This window comes from Nicotiana tabacum, chromosome 10, assembly GCF_000715075.1.
Source record: "Nicotiana tabacum cultivar K326 chromosome 10, ASM71507v2, whole genome shotgun sequence".
Taxonomy (NCBI): Eukaryota; Viridiplantae; Streptophyta; class Magnoliopsida; order Solanales; family Solanaceae; genus Nicotiana; species Nicotiana tabacum.
This window is the reverse complement of record NC_134089.1, coordinates 91,083,643-91,104,822: the sequence shown is the minus strand read 5'-3', so window position 1 is coordinate 91,104,822 and position 21,180 is coordinate 91,083,643.

Below are 21,180 nucleotides of genomic sequence, written 5' to 3'. Positions count from 1 at the left end.
CTCGAATCCCCTACCTTGACTAGTATTAAGGCTTCGGCTCCATAGACTAGAGAGAACGTCGTTTCTCCGGTACTTGACTTTGAAATCATATGATATGCCCACAAGACTTCGGACAAGATTTCCTTCCACTTTCCCTTTGAATCGCCCAATTTCTTTTTCAGGTTTTCGAGTATAGTTTTGTTCGTCGACTCCACTTGCTTGTTCCCAATGAATTATTTTATGTTGTCGCAAACAATCTCGGTCGGTATCCCAAATCGACATATTTTGTGATTCTAGATGAAGTCGATAACTTCTTTCTCCCGGACCTTCTCAAATTCTTAAGCCTCGACCCATTTGTAAAAATAATCGTTCATAAGTAGTACACATTGGACCTTACCGAGCACCCATGATAGAGAGCCATCGATATTGATTCCCCACTTCATAAATGGCCATAGCAACAGGATGGGTGAAGCATCTCTCCCAGTTGGTGAATCATCGTGGCGTGTCTTTGGCGCTCATTTCATTTTTGTACGAAATCTTTCACATCCTTCTACTTTTCATTCCAATAGTATCTTGCTCTGATTGTCTTCCGAACCAAGGATTCTACCCCCCGAATGGTTCCCACACGTGCCCTCGTAGATTTTTCTCATGGCGTATTCGGTCTCTACCAAACCTAAGAATCAAGCTAGTGGGCCAAAGAAGGACCTTCTAAACAATTTCCCTTCGAATAAGCTAAAGCCGACAGCTTTGGTGCGCAGGGCTTTCAATTTATTAGGATCCGATGGCAATTTTCATGTCTCAAGTAGTCTATGTATTTGTTTCTCCAATCCCAAGTCAAACTTGTCGAGTTTACTTTGGTGTGACCTTCTTCTACCATCGAGTTCATCAGTTGCACCACTGCCCCCGAGTTGAATTTATCGGAGTCTACAGATGACTCCAAGTTGGCCAGTGCATCGACCTTACTATTTTGATCTCGAGGTACTTGCTGCAGAGTCTATTCCTTGAATTGGTGTAGGGTTACCTGCAATTTTTCCAAGTACCTCCGCATTTGTTCCTCTTTTACTTCAAACGTTCCATTGACTTGGTTTACAATGATGAGCGAGTCACATTTGGCTTAGATAACTTCGGCTTTGTGGCTCTTAGCCAGTTCTAGACCTACAATCATAGCTTCATACTCAGCTAATTGTTATTCAATTTTACAGTTCTAATAGACTTCCTAATTACACTACCCACATGTTGTTTTAACACGATATCAAGCTCGAACCCTTTCATGCTGGAGACACCGTCCGTGAATAGGGTCTAGATCCCCAAATTAGCCTCCGAGGTGAGAATCAATTCCCATTCGACCTTGGGTATTAAGGCCGGCGTAAATTCAGCCATAAAGTCCGCCAAAATCTGAGACTTTATGGCAGTTCGGGGGTTTTACTCAATATTGTACCCGCTGATCTCTACGACCTATTTGGCGAGCTCGCCTGAGAGCTTAGGATTATGCATGACATTCCTTAGCGGGTAAGAGGTCACAACATATATGGGGTGACATTGAAAGTACAGTTTTAGTTTCTTAGAAGCGCTTAGTAAGGTGAGTGCTAACTTTTCTAGGTGGGGATAACTTATTTCGGCATCACCTAAGGTTATACTAACATAATAAATAGGAAATTGTGTACCTTCTTCCTCCCGGACTAGGACACCACTTACCGCCACCTTGGAAACTATCAAGTAGAGGTACAATTGTTCGTCTACCTTTGGGGTATGCAGCAAAGGGGGTTCGATAGGTATCACTTTGAGTTCCTCCAAAGTTTGTTGGCATTCCAGTGTCCAAGAAAAATTATTCTTCTTTTCAGTAGTGAGAAGAACTGATGGCTCTTATCTGACGATCTCGAGATGAATCGGCTTAACGTGGCTATCCACACGGTCAGTCTTTGAACTGCCTTGACGTTGTCGACTACGGTGATGTCCTTTATCGCCTTTATTTTATCGGGGATGATTTCTATCCCTCCGATCAAATATCATGAACCCGAGATACTTGCCCGAACCGACCCCAAATGCACACTTCTTCAGGTTTAGCTTCATGTTGTACTTTCTTAATATGTCAAAGGTTTCATGCAAATGTATCAAATGGTCCTATGGTCGTAGGGACTAGACCAACATATCCTCAATATAAACTTCCATTGATTTTCCTATTTGTTCTTCGGACATTCGGTTTACTAGGCATTGGTATGTGGCACTGACGCTTTTTAATCCGAACGACATTACGTTATAGCAGTAAGTGCCAAACTTTGTTATGAAAAAGTCTTTTCTTAATCGCCCGGGTCCATCCAAATTTGGTTGTACCCGGAATAGGCATTGAGATTACTGAGTATTTTGTGTCCGGTCATCGCGTCGATCATTTGATCGATGTTAGGCAAAGGAAAAGAATCCATTTGACATCCCTTGTTAGGTCCTTATGATCAATGAACATCCTCAGTTTATTTCCTTTTTTAGGTACTACCACTACATTAGCTAACAAATCCGGGTATTTAACGTCTCGGATGGAACTTATTTTAAAAGTTTGGATACCTCAGCCTTGATGAACGCGTGTTTAACCTCTGACTATGGCCTTCTCTTCTGCTTGACCGGATGGAACTTCAAATCCAAACTCAACTTGTGAGTGGTTACCTCCGGTGGGATCCATGTCATGTCTATATAGGACCAGGCAAAACAATCGGTGTTAGCTTTAAGAAAATCAATAAGTTTTTTCTTGATCTTAGGGGATAACCCAATGCCCAGGTATAGTTTTTGGTCCGGTAGATGCTCGACTAATATAACCTGCTCCAACTTCTCGACCGTTAATTTGGTGGCGTCGGTGTCATCAGGCGCTATGAATGATCTCAAAACACCATAATCGAACTCATCATCCACTTTTTGTTCTTCCTGTTCCTCTGGTTCTGCTGAGGCTAATTGTATTGATTGCTATTTAGTTTCTTCTTTCTGGGTTGGTTCTGGGCTTCTTGATGTTGAAATCACGGGCACCGGGATCACTTCTTTGACAACAAACATTTCCCTTGCGTCCGACTATTCACTGCAGACCATTTTGACTCCCCCTAACATTGGAAATTTTAGCGCTTGGTGTAAGATTGAGTGTACTGCCCTCATGTTATGGACTCATGGCCTTACAAACAAAGTGTTGTACCTCATATCCCCTTAGATTATGTAGACTTCATTTCTTGGGTTGTCCCGGCAGTGTTTACCAGCAAAGTTATCTCTCATTTTGTGATCTCGCACTCCATGTTAAATTTATTAAATACCCGGACTGCCCGTACAATTTGATCCTGTAACCACAGTTGCTCTACGACTCTTGATATGATGATGTTGTCCAAGTTACCTAGATCAATCAACACACATTTAACCCGAGATTTATTGAAAAGTATAGATATTAGTAGTGCATTTTTGTGGGGTTGTATGATGCCCTCGGCATCTTCAATGCTAAATGAGATAGCTCCATGCAGAACGTAATCCCGGGTGCATTTTTTTCTCGTAATAGTCACTTTAGTTTGTTTTATCACTGGCCCTTGGGGGACATCGATTCCCCCAATGATCATGTTGATTACATGCTGAGGCTCTTCTTGTTTGACCTGTTTGTTGGCATCCCTGTTTCTGAAGTTGTTTTTGGCTCGCTCGCTTAGGAATTCTCGTAGGTGCCTGTTGTTGAAAAATCGAGCAACTTTTTATCTTAAATGTCGGTACTCTTCGGTCGTATGACTGTGAGTTCCATGATACTTACACATAAAATTAGGATCTCTCAAGGCAGGGTCAGACTGCAATGTTCGGGGCCACTTGGTCTCTTTGATGCGCTCTATGGATGACACGATGCTTGTAGCGTCCACGTTAAAATTGTACTCCGATAATCTTGGTGCTTTCTTACTTCCGAGCAACCTATCAAACTCGCTCTTTCTCATCAAGCCTCTTCCGTTCGACCCGCAATCACTTCTCTTCTCGTTCCTAGTCTGGTAATGCTCAGATTTGTTTCCCCTACGATCTATGTTATATGGATGATATCGATCTCGGACTAGCCTTGGCTCCTGATCAATGGCTCTCTTAGATCTACCATTAGTTCTGATGGAGTAAACAGATCCAGAAGGGGGCCCGAGTTGGTCATCTTCGACCCTGTTCTTCGATTGGTACCTGTTATGGATGTCGTCCCAAGTTATCACTGGGTACTCCACCAAAATTTTCTTTAGTTATGGAGAGGCAACAGAATTTCGGGGATTGAGACCATGAGTGAATGCCTGAACGACCCAATTGTCCACAACTGGTAGCAGATCCATCCGTTCCATTTGGAATCTTGACACGAACTCCCTAAGCATCTCAATATCCCTTTGTTTGACCTTGAAAAGATCATATTTTCTGGTCTCGACCTTGATGTCTCCAGCATGTGCCTTTAAAAAAGCATCTGCAAGCATAAAAAACGATTCAATGGAATTTGGAGGTAAGTTGCGATACCATATCATTTCCCCCTTGGAAAAAGTTTCCCCAAACTTTTTCAGCAACACTAACTCGATTTCGTCATTTTCCAAGTCATTTCTTTTGATTGCGGATGTATAAGAGGTTACATGCTGATTTGAATCCATGGTACCATTATACTTGGGAATGACGAGCATTCAAAACCTCCTCGGGATTGGCTCCGGTGCCGCACTCGAGGGGAAGGGCTTCTGGATAAAACTTTTAGAGTGCGGTCCCTTCAATATCGGTGGTGCTCCCCGGGATCTAATCGTCCCTGGAGTTGTATCATTCCACCTTTTTGTCGTTGGCCTCAATCTTTTTCTCACCTGAATGCACCCGTTTTTTTAATGCTTCGAGCATCTTCATTACCTCTGAAGTTTCTCCGGGCTCGACTTCACCTGATATCACGACAACCTGTTTGTCTCTCTGAGTATTTTTTGGTGATTGCTTGGGCTCGACCCTATTAGGGGCGTGGCTTTGGTTCTGCAGTAGTGTTATTGATGTATGTTAAGCCTGCAACATTCAAAAATAAATTTTAGGCTCACCCCATCACCTTCACCTTCGAGCTCTTCTCAAGCCGTTAGTCGGGGTCCACCGCGAACACTTTTTTCCGGATCAGTTGGCAAATTGATGTTGATAGACACTTGCGAGTTAGTATTGACTAGGTCAGCGTCTGGGACACCATTGGGATCAGCAGGAGGTACATCATTACTGGGCATCACATTATTATTTTCTCCGTGATGGTCTGACTCAGCGTCAATGTTCAGGTGAGCACACTGAGAGTTTGACATCCTTAGGCTGGCCTAGAATTAAGATTTCAAAGAACAAACGTAAAATAGGGTGTGCTATGGAGATTCGTTTTAAATCACCACTATTATTCTTAGCCCCACAGTGGGCGCCAAACTATTTACCCCAAAAATGAGTAACAGTTAAATTTTTATACGGTTTAAAGGATACGTGATATAATCCAATACATAATTAAGAATAAAAGATAAATAAATTAAAGAAAAAATAAATGATAAAATCAATTGCAATATAATGACCAAAGTTGATCTTAGATTGAACAGTGGAACCTATTCCCGATTGGGCCCTCGGTACAAGCTTGGTCACAAATGAGTAATGTCTTGAACAATAGCTAGAAGACAAAAGTAAACATTATTCCTTTGAAATGCACGTGATACAACGTGTCAGACTAAAGAAAAACGTCCTCATTATATAATAGGAAAGTTTTAGCCCTAGTACAAGTCTAAAAAAGGTAAAAATCTTGTTTTTCTAGTAATTGTTGATCTAAAATTATACCGAATGGGATTCGCGCGTAAAATCCGGTCGAGGGCGAATATTACGACCTCATATCTATCGTGCATAACCGTTCACCGTGTCTCCCAACGTCCAGAAGCCATACTTGTTCCGGGGTACGTCGCATTATCGTGCCTCCCCTTCATTCTCTCATTGGGGAATCGGGGAAATTCTACCCCCGACTTTACTCATGCACATATTTGTTTACCGCTGAACGATATAACATAAATATACACTTTATGCGTGTTATATTAAAATAAAAATCATAGAAGTATGGTAGATTTTGTGATAAATTTATAAAACAATCATTTTATTTAAAATTTTAATAAATTTGAATTATAATTTATAATGAGGTATAACAATATTTAAATTATAGGTTAAATCATTAAAAAAATGGCATATACCAAAAAAAAGAGTATTACATAGAGGAATTGAAAATGATAAGGGCAAAATAGACATTGTATAGAATAAAGTTGGGGAGGGGTGAGGAGAATGATAATTTTTCAAATTTAAGGGGAGGAGAGTTTGATTTTTAAAAGCAAATTGGGGGTGTAAATAATTTTCTCTCCCTTTTCATATTTATTACACCTATTAGCATTGAATATTTTCGTAGCCAACCAAATAAAGCAATAAATATGTGGTCCTATATTTTGTGTGGTAATTACAAGTACCAATTATACTTGATGAGAAGAATGTACTGATTCTTTGATATACATGGAAAGCACATAAGGAACTCATAATCAATCCCGAGTCAGTTGGCTTGGCCGAAGATTGAAGAACTCTTATTTGCATGAGGCTAATCCCTATCTCCCTATCTGCATGAGGCTAATCCCTGCCTCCATACTTGCATGAAGCTAATCCTTGCCTCCCCATTTTCATGAGGCTAATCCCTGCCTCCCTATCTACATGAGGCTAATCCTTGCCTCCCTATTTGCACGAGGCTAATCCTTGCCTCCATACTTGCATGAGGCTAATCCTTGCCTCCCCATTTGCATGAGGCTAATCCCGGCCTCCCTATCTATATGAGGCTAATCCCTGCCTCCCTATTTGCATGAGGCTAATCCCTGTCTCCATACCTGCATGAGGTTAATCCCTACCTCTATATCTGCATAAGGCTAATCCTTGCCTCCATACTTGCATGAGGCTAATCCTTGCCTCCCCATTTACATGAAGCTAATCCTTGCCTCCCATATTTGCATGAGGCTAATCCTTGCCTCCCCATTTGCATGAGGCTAATCCCTGCCTCCATATCTGCTTGAGGCTAATCCTTGCCTCCATACTTTCATAAGGCTAATCCTTGCCTCCCCATTTGCATGAGGTCAATCTTTGCCTCCCATATTTGTATGAGGCTAATCCTTGCCTTCCTATCTGCATGAGGCTAATCCTTGCCTCCATGCTAATCCTTACCTCCATATTTGTATGAGCCTAATCCTTGCCTCCATATCTGCATGAGGCTAATCCATGCCTCCACATTTGCATGGGACTAAGCATTGTCCCTCTTTGCATAAATATTGCTCTATTTCTAGTACTATCTATTTGCTTTTCAATCGGGCTAAGCTCTGCCCTCCACTTTACAAGACTAAGCCTTGTCTTGTTAACATCATATCATCTCATATCATGGGCTGAAATATCTCCAATCTATCCAAAGGCATCATAGTCTAAAAGGCATCACCCTCATAGCCGGAAAATACCATGACATGGCTTGAGGATCCCTCAAATTTGTATATCATTATTCAAAGGCGTCATGGTTCGGAGGCACCATCTGCATGGCCCGAGAACACCATTTCATGGCCTGCGAATCCCTCACTAAACAATCCATGGCCCAGGACATCATGGTCCAAAGACATCATCTTTAACTGTCCAAAGACAACCTTCATGGTCCATAGGGAATCTGCATCATGTTTAAATTTTCGCACAAATACATATCGGCAGCATCTTTTCATCTGCAGGTGAACAACAAGCAACCGCTATTCTAGCAGGAGCGAGTGAGCTCCAGTTCTTTTAAACTATCTCAACTTAACCGTTCTTGCATCTCGTGTCCGTTCTTGCAATGACCTCATCGGTATATTCCGCCAATGAATCCAAAACTATACATAGCCTGATTCCTGTAAAACCAGGGATATGTAGGTAGCTCAAAACCAAAGTTCGGCCTCTATCTTTCAAAACATCCCGTCCAGTCAAAATTGGTCATCATTTCTTTACCCGAAAACTCTTTCATCCTTCCCGGGTAAAGAGGGGCAGTTGTTGATACCCAATTTTTTTCTCATATATTTTAATACATATATATACTTTCAAAATAGCAAATATGTATTTATAAGCATGCATAAACATTTTTTATAATTTTAAAAGCTCCAAATCAGTTTATTTCTTCTCTTTTATTTATAAAATATCCAATAATTATCTTCCAAATTACTTTTGTGATGATTTAGTCATCTAAATTCTTTATTTATGCCAACATAGTGTTTAAATATTTTTAGTGCATTTTTTGTAATTATATTTACATTTTTAGGCTAAATTGCACATCTTTGCAATAATAGCCCATACTAATGCATAATTACATTATTGATGCATAAAATGGTCTTTTATATTTTTAAATATTAAATAACTTTTTGGAATCATTTTAGTACACGAAAATATTTTTGGAACTCATTTATTATTGTTATAAAATACGTAGTTATTAAAAATGACTATTTAAAATCTGGCCTATTTGTATTTCAACTTTAGCCCTATTTCAACCTAATACCAGCCCATTTTCAATTTAAATTTACCCTGCCCAAATCCTAATACCCGATCCAGCCCCAAAACCCTTTCAATCTCGGCCATTGATCATAGAGATCAACGGCCACAAATGTTACACCTCATATTTTCGTACATGAAAAATACCATAAATAAATTCTTTCATTTCACATCGTCCGCTGCCCTGAAATCCCTCTCCTCTCTCAAATTCTCTCAAACCTAACCCTAATGGAACCTCAACGTCGCTCATCTATGGCTATATATGGTGGTTTCTCACCACCCTCATGCCCCTAGTAGCCTCTTTCACATTGGTATTGCCATCTTCAGGGTCCTCAAGGGACCAGGGTTAGTTGGCTTGCATCTATGGCTTCTTTCTCGCCTATTTCAGGCTGTTCCATTGTGATTCCGAGTAAGATCGTCCTACATCGACTATGATCTATGGGTTTCTAAGCATGTTTCTTCACATTTGTGTTGTTCTCTTCGAAACCCTAATTTCTATCTTCTGAACCTCTTAGATCTGTACAGATCTGAGATGATTTAGACTTGTTTCATATGAGTTTTACAATAACCTTGTGATTCTTTACAAGAATCGTAAGATTTTCGAGTGATTTTTTCATCTTTCTTAAACTAGGGTTTCCGAAAATTTCTTTTTTTTTTTCAAAAAATCTGGTGATCTTTGAGTGATTGATCTTTTGCTTCTTACGTTTTTTGACTGATTTCGTAAGTTTGTTACAAACTTAACTCGCTTGTATTGAAATCCCTAATTTTTGACATTCTTCGTTTGGTTTCTGAGTACTGGTATATTGACTGTATTACTGATTTGGTTCTTGTGATTTCTCTTTAGCCATTTGAATGTCTCGTGGTTTTCTTATCCTAATATGCCTCTTTTTCTCCTCTGCTACTTGTGATATTCACTAGTCTAGCTGGCTAAAAGCCAAGGCTAGACATTGGAACTACATCTACTTTATACTGTACTCTTTTCTTCAACTGGTATGTCTCTAGTTAAATTTTGAAATCCAAACCTATGTGTTTCATTCCTACACTAGTTTATCAGCTATAAATTCAACTTGTATTCCTGCTTACTTCTTTGCCTAGCATGTCTAAACTCTATCCTGTTCAATGTATGATTAGCATATCTACACTTCACCTAGTTATTTGATACTTAACCAGTATGTTTGGGAATATCTGTTCAATCCCCTAATTATGTGATCATGTTGGCTATTTGATGTATGTGATTGACCCTACTGTATGTTTAATCATGTTCAAGACATGTCAGGCTTTCTGTATTACAATTGTGATCTATGCCTTAACTATTTACTGTCCATGACTAGCCTGCTAAGTCTCTAAGACCCTAAGTGTTTTATGCAGTTTGTTGACTATATGCTTCCTCTATACCCTATCCATGTACCCCCAATGTGACTCTTATGTGACCCAATCCCTTTATCCCCCATGTGAGATCTATTTGTTGAGTGTTTCTGAATCTAGATGTTTTATGACCAATTGATTGTATGTTGTCTTCAAAAGAGTTTTGGTACTCTTCTCAAACTGTCTTTTACTACCAAACTATTTTTTGTTTCAGAAAACCTTTTCACTCCTAAAGTCATCTCTGTACTATTTTCAAAACCTTTTCAAATCTATGTTATGCAATTCCATTTACTCTTAGAATACTAGGTCTTGCCCCTCTGATATGTGTACTGCCTTGAGATCCTTGAGATCTCTCTGAACTCTGGCATGTCAAAGCTGCCCTTTCCACACTGCACCTAAATCGGTTATTATTTGAGAAAACGTCTAGGTATGAGCACTGTCCGGGATCCTTGAGATCCTTAGGGAACTCTGACATACATAGACACGAATTTGGCTATAGAACTTTGGGCATTTGAGGCTATTGGAGGCTTGGAAGTCATTTTGTCCTACTACAGGCTCCCTACAGATTAATTTTCTATTTATGTAAATTTGTCATTTGATTCATTGGTCTGTAATAATTATTGTAAACAAATAGTGGGGTGATTAGTGAAAAAGTGAGGGTAGTTATATATATTGGGTATATTGTGTAGATATTATGCCTATAGGGTCCATGTTGATTCAAATGTGTTTTTTATGTTTGTTTTTCTTCCACACAATTAGAAACCATGCCTAAAGGATCTAAAATGGCTTTAATAATAGATATCATGCCTATAGGGTTAAAATCAGCTCTATAGATACAATGCCTATAGGGGTTTCACTTTGGTTAAATGAATGTTGTTTGTTTTACCTTATGCTTAATTAGAAGTCATGCCTATATGACTTAAAACAGTTTAGTCAGTTCAATTCGTGTTTATATATTCTGAAGTGGTTTAATTAACTAAATCTGTCCGTTTCTTTAAAAGTTTTCAAACGTTGCCTCAATTAAACGCCACTAGAAAGCATGTCTATAGGATCTCAAGTTGTCTGTTTTTTCACTATTTTACTGTATTCCTAATCAATATTGATATCATGTTCTTAGGACATCGCTATTATGCGCTTAGGCAAGCCTATAGGGTGATTAAAATCCTGCAACTATAAAAAATGCGCTTTGTTATTTGAGACTGCTCACATTCAACAGGTCTAAAATCAGTAGTCAAGCTGAATAGTGCTTTGACACTTTGCCTTAATTCTATGTTGTATAATCTTTGCTCACCTAGATATCATGTTCTAGGGTTTTTCTCCTAAATACGTAAAACTGTTGTTTGAGATGTGCACTTATTTGTCCTGTTTGTGGAGTTAAATGTGAGCCTTTAATTGTTCCTTATTTAAATGCAGTCCTAATTGTTTTTGATTGACGCCTGAACTTTTCTCCTTTTAACACCTTAGGATAGTCTAGAACTACCTAAAACTAGAGGTCCTAAATACCTCCAGGGCCACGAGGAAGGGACGAGTAGTGCATGCATAGGATATTTTCAAGGTTACTAGAACGCTTTAGGCTATGACCAAGGGGAGGGAATTGGGTAGTAAGGATATGATGGCTACGCGCTAATGTCATGTGTAGCCCTTCATTGAGGAGTGATTACCGGGCATTGTGTGGGGTGATCCTGTAGTCTAACCAACCTAGGACCCCTCTTTCCCAATTCCCGTTGTTTAAATTTTACTTTCCTTTATATATGTTCCACTTGTTCAAGTCTTTTCCCTTTGTTTCATTACTTAAATCGTACATTTGCTTTAAAATATCAAAATATGCCTTTACTTGAAAGTATATGTTAAAACTATTTATTTGTTAGAATGACTAATTCACATAAGTATAAGTTCGTCCATGACCCATCGTTGTGGACCAAGAGGGGTGCCTAACACCTTCCCCTCAAGGTTATTTCGAGTCATTACCCTAAATCTCTGGTAATGCAAACTAGTCTTAGAGTTAAGCACTCTAGGTGCCCTAACGCACCATAATCCGTGAGGTAGTGACTCTTCAAATACCCAAATCCCAAAAGGAATTGAGTTATTACCCCATGAACATCAAAACCCGGACTTCCCCGTCAAAAAGGGAAAAAAGGGGGCGCGATAGCATGGCGACTCTGCTGGGGATATTTAGGCTCTTACCATAACGAATTTATCTTGTTGAATTAGTCCAAGCATGCCTTATCCCATACCCTTTCCCTAATTTGTATTTAATTGTTTATTTTCAAGCATTTATGATTTTTTTCCAGAAACTAACTTGCCACTTTGTTTTCTTTTTCTGTAACTGTCTTTCAATTATTTAAATACTGTATTTATTCTTCCTACGTGCAAATAACTGATAACATGCCATTTATTGTTGCATAAATCATGCTCCACATCATATCCCACTCGTGCGTATTAAATCCTATAGCAACGCTTGATGAGTGGTTGCGCTCTTCCTATTTATTACCTTTAAATTCGGAAAGGCTTATTTGTGGTAAAACTAGTCGATCAGTGGTGCAGTCGGTTCCGTGCCTTTCCCTTTCAAGTTATCCGCTTGAGGGTACCAGTCTAGACCCCCATAGTAACCTTACTCTAATTGAAACTGTGCATGCATCATAGTCAAACCTAGCCGGATTAATATGATGTCCACATAATGATCGGTTAAGATGAGCCTTATCCAAAAGTCCACCGGGGTTTCCACAATCCCAACGGACACAACCACGTTTTATGCATTAATTTGGAGAACTAAATGCCAATATGCTAATCATGAATGTATAAATAGTCGAGTCTGGTGGGGGAGAAGGGCCTAACCTTTTTGTTTTGCAGAAAATGAGGCACGAGGTCCCTAGATTCGGTATGGTTAGCAACATTCCACCATTGCTGCTAAATTAGTGGGAGAACCTTTCCTCAAGTGACAAGAAACATGTAAGTACTTGGGCAATTTGCCTTCTCTACTAGACATTCAGCCAAATGATAGGTTGATTGAGGCTGCCACTTTGTCCTGGATTAGTGAAAGGGCTGTGTTTTGTTTTGGCGACATAGAGATGACTCCACTCCTAGAGGAAATTGGGGGACTTGCGGGATTGACTTGGGATAGCCCTGGGTTGTTGGTACCGGAGAACTGTACTGGTAAGGGGTTCCTAAAGATGATGAGGTTGAAGAAAAACACTTGCTTGGGATGCTTGGAGAAGTCCTACATACCTTTCGAGTACCTGTAGAGAGATATGGCCATAGCAAGTCCTTCTGTATCTTCTATGACGAGCTTTCTATCACTTCTCTAGGCCACATCTATCGTAGAGTGTTCGTGTTCATTATGTGTTTCTTGGGCCTAATAGTGTTCCCAATGAAAAGGGAAAAAACCATACTAGGTTGGCCATGGTCGCCAAGACTTTGATGGAGGGGATCAATGGGCAAACATACATTATAGTCCCCATGATCATAGCCAACATCTACGGGGCTTTGGAGCGCTGTCAAAGAGGGGTCAAGAATTTCGAGGGTTGTTACCTATTGCTGCAGTTGTGGTTATTAGAACATCTTCAAAAAGGTCACTATCGCCAAGAATTTCCGCGAAGGGCTTGGAACAACCATATTGCCTTCCATCACCCCAAGCGGATGACTTACATTTCGGATAGGTTTGCTTAGCCGGAAAGCGCCAAAGAGTGGGTAGAGTTCTTCGACAATCTGACCGAGGAACAGGTGCAATGGATGTTTGAATGGTTCCCAACAGACGAATTCATCATCAGATACAGCGATGTTCCACACTTGGTATTGATTGGGTTGGGAGGGATATACTCTTATGTCCCTATCCGAGTTATGAGGCAAGCAGGCAGGAAATAGGTTGTACCCAGGATTGTAGAAATGAGCCATTTTAGAGCAAACTTTCAGGATGATGATGTCCCTTACAAGTGCCAAGCTCAGCACATGTGGCACTACAAGATCATTGTGGAAAAGAACACCATTGACCCAGAGAGGTATCATGCAGTGTGTGAACCTCTCTACCCAGCATGGTTAGAGGACAATCTGAAGGGAATGGAGATGCCAGGAATTGGTCGAAGGAATAGGATCATAGACAAAGAAGATGAGGCTCAAGTCAAATACAACAGGCTGCACAAGAAGGTCCACGGCTCTAAGAATGAGCACCGGGAAATACACAAGAGAAATATGAGGTTGATCGACGAGTGGAAAGAAATGGCTATCACTTCCAACAAAAAGTTGGAATATCTGGAGCGAGGATTAGTGGAGCTAGAGGGAAAAGTCATAAAGAGGATTGAGAATTTCTAGAATGCTGAAGGAAGTGAAAGAGGACATCTGGCCAGAACCTACCTGTTGTTGGGTCTGCACGAGCTGGGGAACCTGTAAGGTCAAATCTGGGGAAGGTCCTTCTGGGATCAAGTAGGCTAGATTTATTTGCTTTCCTAAATGTAATAAGGCCAAGTGCCAATAGTGACTTACTTTTCTATTGTCTTAGTGTCGTTTTGGGATTCGTTTATTTTCACATTATGAAATGAAGCATTTACTGGCATCTAAAGTTCTCCAAATTTACTTGTCGCTAGGCCTACATCGGGCACAACGAGGCTCCCAAATTAGAACACAAATTTACATTCCCGCAATATGTGTTTAAATATTGCGAACATTTCAGAATCCTTACTAACTTGTTTACCTTTTAATTTTTTCTTTATTTCTTATTCCCATCCCCTAAGGTTGGTTCGCTCATACTGGCATCGTCAGCATATCACACCAGATCTAGAGGCCCTCCACCTCCTCCTCCTCCAAGTAACACAAAAGGCAAAGGAAAAGCAAAGATGGACAATTTAAGTGGTATTCGAGAGGATAATGCTGAGAACGCAGAAGCTTCAGATGGTCAGAGTACTCCGGCACCAAATGATCTAGTCTTGAGGTTAGAGCAAAAGATATTGGAGCTACATGGAGAGCTTGAGCAGGTCCGTAACTTGGCAAACTTGTCACTCACCCTGAACGTCCCCGACATCAACCAACAAAATACAAAGAACACAGCACCTCCCCAAAACACACCAAACCAACATCCGCAAAACCCTCCCGCACCGCATCAATACGCAACTCCACCCCAAAATCTCAACCCCTTACCAATACCAACTCCGCCACAACATCACCATCAACCAATTCAGTACCCACAACCACCACTTACCATACTCCCCAAAACACACCACAACCGATTCCCAATCCTCAAAACTCAACCAATGACCATCATTACACCCAAGTCCCTGGCACCCATCAAAGTAACCCTATATATATAGAAACAGTACCTTACTCGATCCAACCAATATCCTATACACCGGAATCCTCCAAGAAGGACCAGCTCATTAAAAACATGGCTGAAGAACTCAAGAAGTTGACGAGTCAAGTTCAGGGTGTCGAAGGCGGCAAAGGAATAAAAGGGTTGAACTATGAAGACCTATGCATACAGCCAGATGTAGAACTGCCAGAGAGGTATAAACCTTCCAAGTTCGAGATATTTGATGGTACAGGTGATCCCAGGGTTTATTTGAGGACCTATTGTGACAAGCTTGTCGGGTCGGAAAGGATGAAAAGATCCGGATGAAACTCTTTATGAGGAGTCTTACTGGAGATGCTCTATCCTGGTATATCAGCCAGGATCCCAAGAAGTGGTCCAATTGGGTGAGTATGGCGTCCGATTTCATGGACCGATTCAGGTTCAACACAAAGAATGCACCAGATGTTTTTTACATCCAGAATCCTAATAAGAAACCCACCGAAATCTTCCACGAGTATGCTACTCATTGGAGGTCAGAAGTGGCCAAGGTTAGGCCATCTTTGGACGAGGAATAGATGAACAAATTTTTTGTTAGAGCACAGGATCCGCAGTACTATGAAAGATTGATGGTTATTGAAACCCATAAGTTCTCCGATATCATCAAGATTGGGGAAAGAATTGAGGAAGGCATCAAAAGCGGGATGGTAACGAATTTTAAGGCATTACATGCCACAAACAAGGCGTTACAATCAGGCGGCATATCAAAGAAGGGAGACGTTGGGGCAGTAATGGTAGCCCATGGCCCAAAATCTCCACTTACCTATCAAACACCTCCACCCATATATCAAACACCTCCACCCACATATCAAACACCTCCGCCCACATACCAAGCATCACCGCCTACATATCAGCCTTCATCTCTTTGATATTCCCAACCAGCCACTGTCCATCACACCTATAACTCCCAACCATCCCATTTACAATCACCTCCAACTCGCCAAAACTTTCCAAGACCAAGACCCAATTTCAACCGCAAGCCACCCAGACAATACACCACCATTGCTGAACCCATCGACCAACTGTATGAAAGGTTGAAAGTTGTTGGTTATGTCACCCTCATTCCTATTGTGGCATTAGAGAATCCATCCCAATGGGTTAATCCGAACAAAACTTATGCGTACCACTCCGGTATGAAGGGGCACACCACTAATGAGTGCTGAACATTGAACGATAAGATCCAGATGCTAATTGACAACAAGGTCATACAGGCAAAGGAAGCCGCACCCAATGTCCGCAACAACCCCATCCCTGATCATAGAGGTAGTGGGGTACATGTGATAGAGACGAACGAAGAATGGGACCCTGAGGGGTTGATTGGGCCTATTCAAGAAGGTGATGACTTTAAAGTTGCAGTCACACTTACTCCTATTGTGGTACAGACTCAGTCACCAATCAAGGTTGAGGTAGCTGCACCGGTTCCATTTAAGGTAGAGGTAGCTCCACATATGGCCACCCCCGCTCCATTTAAAGTAGAAGTGGTCACACCTTTCACAGTGACATTATCAACCACACCTCCTTTTGACTCAAAAGCAATACCTGGGATTACGTTGCCGAAGCTCGACGAAAGGGAAAGGAAAAAATGGAGGAATCCGATGCTACACAAGGAATGACTAGGACTGGAAGAGTCTATACACATGAACATTTGGGAGGACCAAGTAAGGATGCCACTACCAAGCAGCCTGTCATTGATACAGGGCCAAATGAACTATGGAGGAAAGTACAAGCAAAGGAGTATTCCGTTATTGACCATCTGAACAAAACCCCAGCTCAGATATCCATCCTGTCACTGTTGCAAAATTCAAAGGTGCATAAGAATATTTTAATGAAAGTGCTGAGTGAAGCTTATGTACCCAATAACATCACCGGCATAGAGATGGCCAATATGGTAGGGCAAGTACTAAAAAGTTATAAGATCATCTTCCACGAAGATGAGCTACCACCTGAAGGGTTGAATCACAACCGAGCATTGCATATTACAGTGCAATTTGAAGACAAATTCATTGCCAAGGTTTTGGTTGACGGAGGTTCAAGCCTCAATATTTGTCTGTTAGACACTATGAAAAGGTTGGACAAAGGTTTTCATGAAATACGAGTAGGAAGCATGAACGTGAAAGTTTTTGGTGGGTCTAAAAGAGCCACGATTGGGGAAATTAACCTGTGCTTGCAGATGGGGCCAACTTGGTTCGACGTCCAGTTTCAGGTGCTCGACATACCGGCCTCATACAATCTTCTGTTGGGCCGACCATGGATCCATGCCACCGGGGCTGTGGCATCCACACTACATCAGGTCGTGAAATTCGAATGGAATCGCCAGGAGGTGATCATTCACGGAGATGGGAGTAACCCTATTTACACCAATCAACCCATCCCGGTCATTGGACATAGAAGAAGGTTAGGAGGGGAAACCTATCATCACATTGAACCTGTCAATGCCGTCGAGAAAGATAAATGGTGGAGCAGTAAAACAGAAAGCATATTGGCATGGTCTGGGTATGAGCCCGGCAAAGGGCTGGGGAAGAATCTCCAGGGTATCAGTAAACCGATACGGCTGAAGGGTCATGGTACTACCTTTGGGCTTGAATATCAGTACACATGGCAAGAATACAATGATTGGTCGCCTCCATAGCGCGGACTATATTACCCTCTCGAGCAACCAGTGCCACATCTAGATCAAGCTTTTCACCAAGCTGATACAATATGGGGAATTTTTGACTTGCTTTTATTATTTTAGCTTAAAAATACGGAAAAAGGGTTCCAAATACCTCTAAACTATTGAAAAAGGTTTAAAAATACTCATCATCCACCTATTGGGCTGAAAATACCCCTCCATCCACTTTTTTGGTTCACTTATGCCCTTTGACCGTTAGGTCAATGCTAAATTTAAAATAATTATTATTCTTTTTGTAAAACTTAAAAAAAAATTACAAAATATTTTTGTTTTTTTAAACTAATGCACCGGTAATCCACTAATTTAGTAAAGTTTACTTCTTCTTTTTTTTCAAGTTTTTACAAAAAACAATTCAATTATTACAAAAACAAATATTTTTTTATCATTTTTTCAGTTTTTTTAAAGTATTTTTTTGAAAAAACTGAAAAAGTTGTAAAAACAGAAAAACAAATATTTTTAATAAAATATTTTCATTTTTTAAAAACTGCACGAAATATTTTTTTTCAATTTTTCAGTTTTTAAAATAAAAATAAAACGAAATGCTTTAAAAACTGAAAAACATGAAAATAAAATATTTTTCAAAAACGAAAAATGATGTTGAAAATATTTTTTTCAGTTTTTAAAAAACGAAAATATTTTATTAAAAAACTTTTTTTTCTGTTTTTACAAAAACGTTCTTTAAAAAATGAAAAAAATACTTTTTTATAAAAACTGAATTATTTTTTGTAAAAACTGGAAAAAAAAAGAAGACTTTACTAAATTAGTGGATTATTGGTGCATTAGTTTAAAAAAATGAAAATATTTTGCAAAATATTTTTTTGTAAGTTTTACAAAAAGAATAATTATTATTTTTAATTTAGCATTGACCTAACGGTCAAAGGGCATAAGTGAACCAAAAAAGTGGATGGAGGGATATTTTTAGCCTAATAGGTGGATGAAGGGTATTTTTAAACCTTTTCCAATAGTTTAGGAGAATTTTGAACCCTTTTTCGAAGAATCTGTTCTTGGAGGATGAAGACATGGACTGCAGTGCCATAATTGAGGAGGAGGGGGAAGAAGAAGGCCTCACTATTCAGACTGTGAAGAAGGGATCTATTATCAGGAATTGGACCGTCACACCGTCCCGGGTCCGCCGAGTCCCTGGGTAGCTTGGCAGATTTTATTTCTATAGTCATTCTAGGCATTTAAGATTTTTAGTAATTTTGATTTAAAGACTTGTTTCAAAATAAATGCTCGATTCATCGAGCCACACTTGTTTGGATGTTGTTTAATTTTAATCAAAATCATTTGCTCTTTATTATTCATTACTATTTTCTACACTTTTTCTTTCTACAACGTCATTATTACTTTTCTTGATGAACCGGTGACTGTGACATATAATGAGGAAATGCAAGATGAGAATAGTGATTCAGATGAAGAAGATGAGATACCCGAGGAAGTTGTCAGGGAAGTTGAAAACTTTGAGAATAAGCCTAAGTCCAATCTGGACAAACCGAAGCAGTAAACTTGGGGGACGTCGAGACTGTCAAGGAGACTTGCATCAGCATTCATTTTTCACCAGCAGAAAAGGAAGAGTACATCTCTTTCGTATAAGAATATGAGGACGTTTTTGCATGGTCATATGATGACATGACTGATTTGAGCACGTCCATAGTGGCCCACAAGTTGCCTACTAATCCAATGTGTCCGCCAGTGAAGCAGAAACTCAGAAAGTTCAAACCAGACATGAGCCTGAAAATCAAGGAGAAAGTTACCAAGAAGGTCAAAGCCAAAGTTCTCAAGGTGGTCGAGTACCCAACCTGGTTAGCTAACATTGTGCCAGTTCCGAAGAAGGATGGGAAAGTCAGAGTATATGTTGACTATCGAGATTTAAACAGAGCAAGTCCCAAGGACGACTTTCCATTGCCAAACATACACATTTTGATCGACAACTGCGCCAAGCATGAACTCCAATCCTTTGTAGATTACTTCGCAGGTTATCACTAGATCTGGATGGACGAAGAAGACGCGAAGAAAATAGCTTTTATCACACCTTGGGCGGTATACTGCTACAAGATGATGTCGTTTGGTCTAAAGAATACTGGGGCTACCTACATGAGAGCCATGACAACCATCTTCCATGATATGATACACAAGGAGATAGAGGTGTATGTGGACGACGTCATTATCAAATCCAAGAGGGTCGCAGACCACATAGCGGACTTGAGAAAGTTCTTTGACAGGTTAAGGAGGTACGACTTGAAGCTGAACCCCGCAAAATGTGCATTCGGGGTTCCCTTAGGAAAGTTACTGGGATTCATCGTCATCCGTTGAGGGATCGAGTTAAATCCATCTAAAGTTAAGGCTATTTAGGAATTGCCACCACCTAGGAGCAAAAAGGATGTGATGAGCTTCCTAGGACGTCTCAACTATATCAGTCACTTCATAGCACAGTCCACTGTCATATGTGAACCTATCTTCAAGATGCTGAGACAAGTTGGACCGAGGATTGTCAGAAAGCCTTCGATAAAATTAAAGAGTACCCATCCACACCGCCAGTTTTGGTCCCGCCAACACCAGGACAACCTTTGCTACTCTATTTATTTGTATTTGATGGAGCCTTCGGATGTGTTGTGGGACAACATGACGAGATAGGGAGAAAAGAGCAAGCCATATACTATTTGAGTAAGAAGGTCACGCCTTACGAAGTACGGTACTCTCTACTTGAGCGCACTTGTTGTGCTTTGACTTGGACGGCACAGAAATTGAGGCATTGGTTCTGTGCTTATACTACATACCTCATATCTAGGATCGACCCTTTTAAATATATATTTTAGAAACCTATGCCAACTGGGAAGTTAGCTAAGTGGCAGATACTGTTGAGTGAGTTTGACAATCGTCTACGTAACTCAATAGGAGGTCAAAGGGCAAGCATTGTTAGACCATCTTGCTGAAAACTCGGTGGGAGGAGAATACAAACCCTTGAAAATGTATTTTCCTGATGAAGAAGTGTCATTTACAGGAGAGGACATTACCTAAGCATACGACGGTTGAAGGATGTTCTTTGACGGAGCTGCAAATTTCAAAGGAGTAGGCATTGGAGCAGTTTTGGTATCAAAAACAGGTCATTATCTGGTATCTGCTAAACTCATATTTCCCTACACCAACAACATGGCAGAATATGAAGCCCTCATACTAGGGCTCAACATGGCAATCGACATGAACATTCAGGAGTTGCTGGTAATCGATGATTCAGATTTGCTCATGCACCATCTACAAGGAGAGTGGGCCACCAAGAATTCCAAGATACTGCCATATCTGCACCATGTGCAGGAATTGAGAA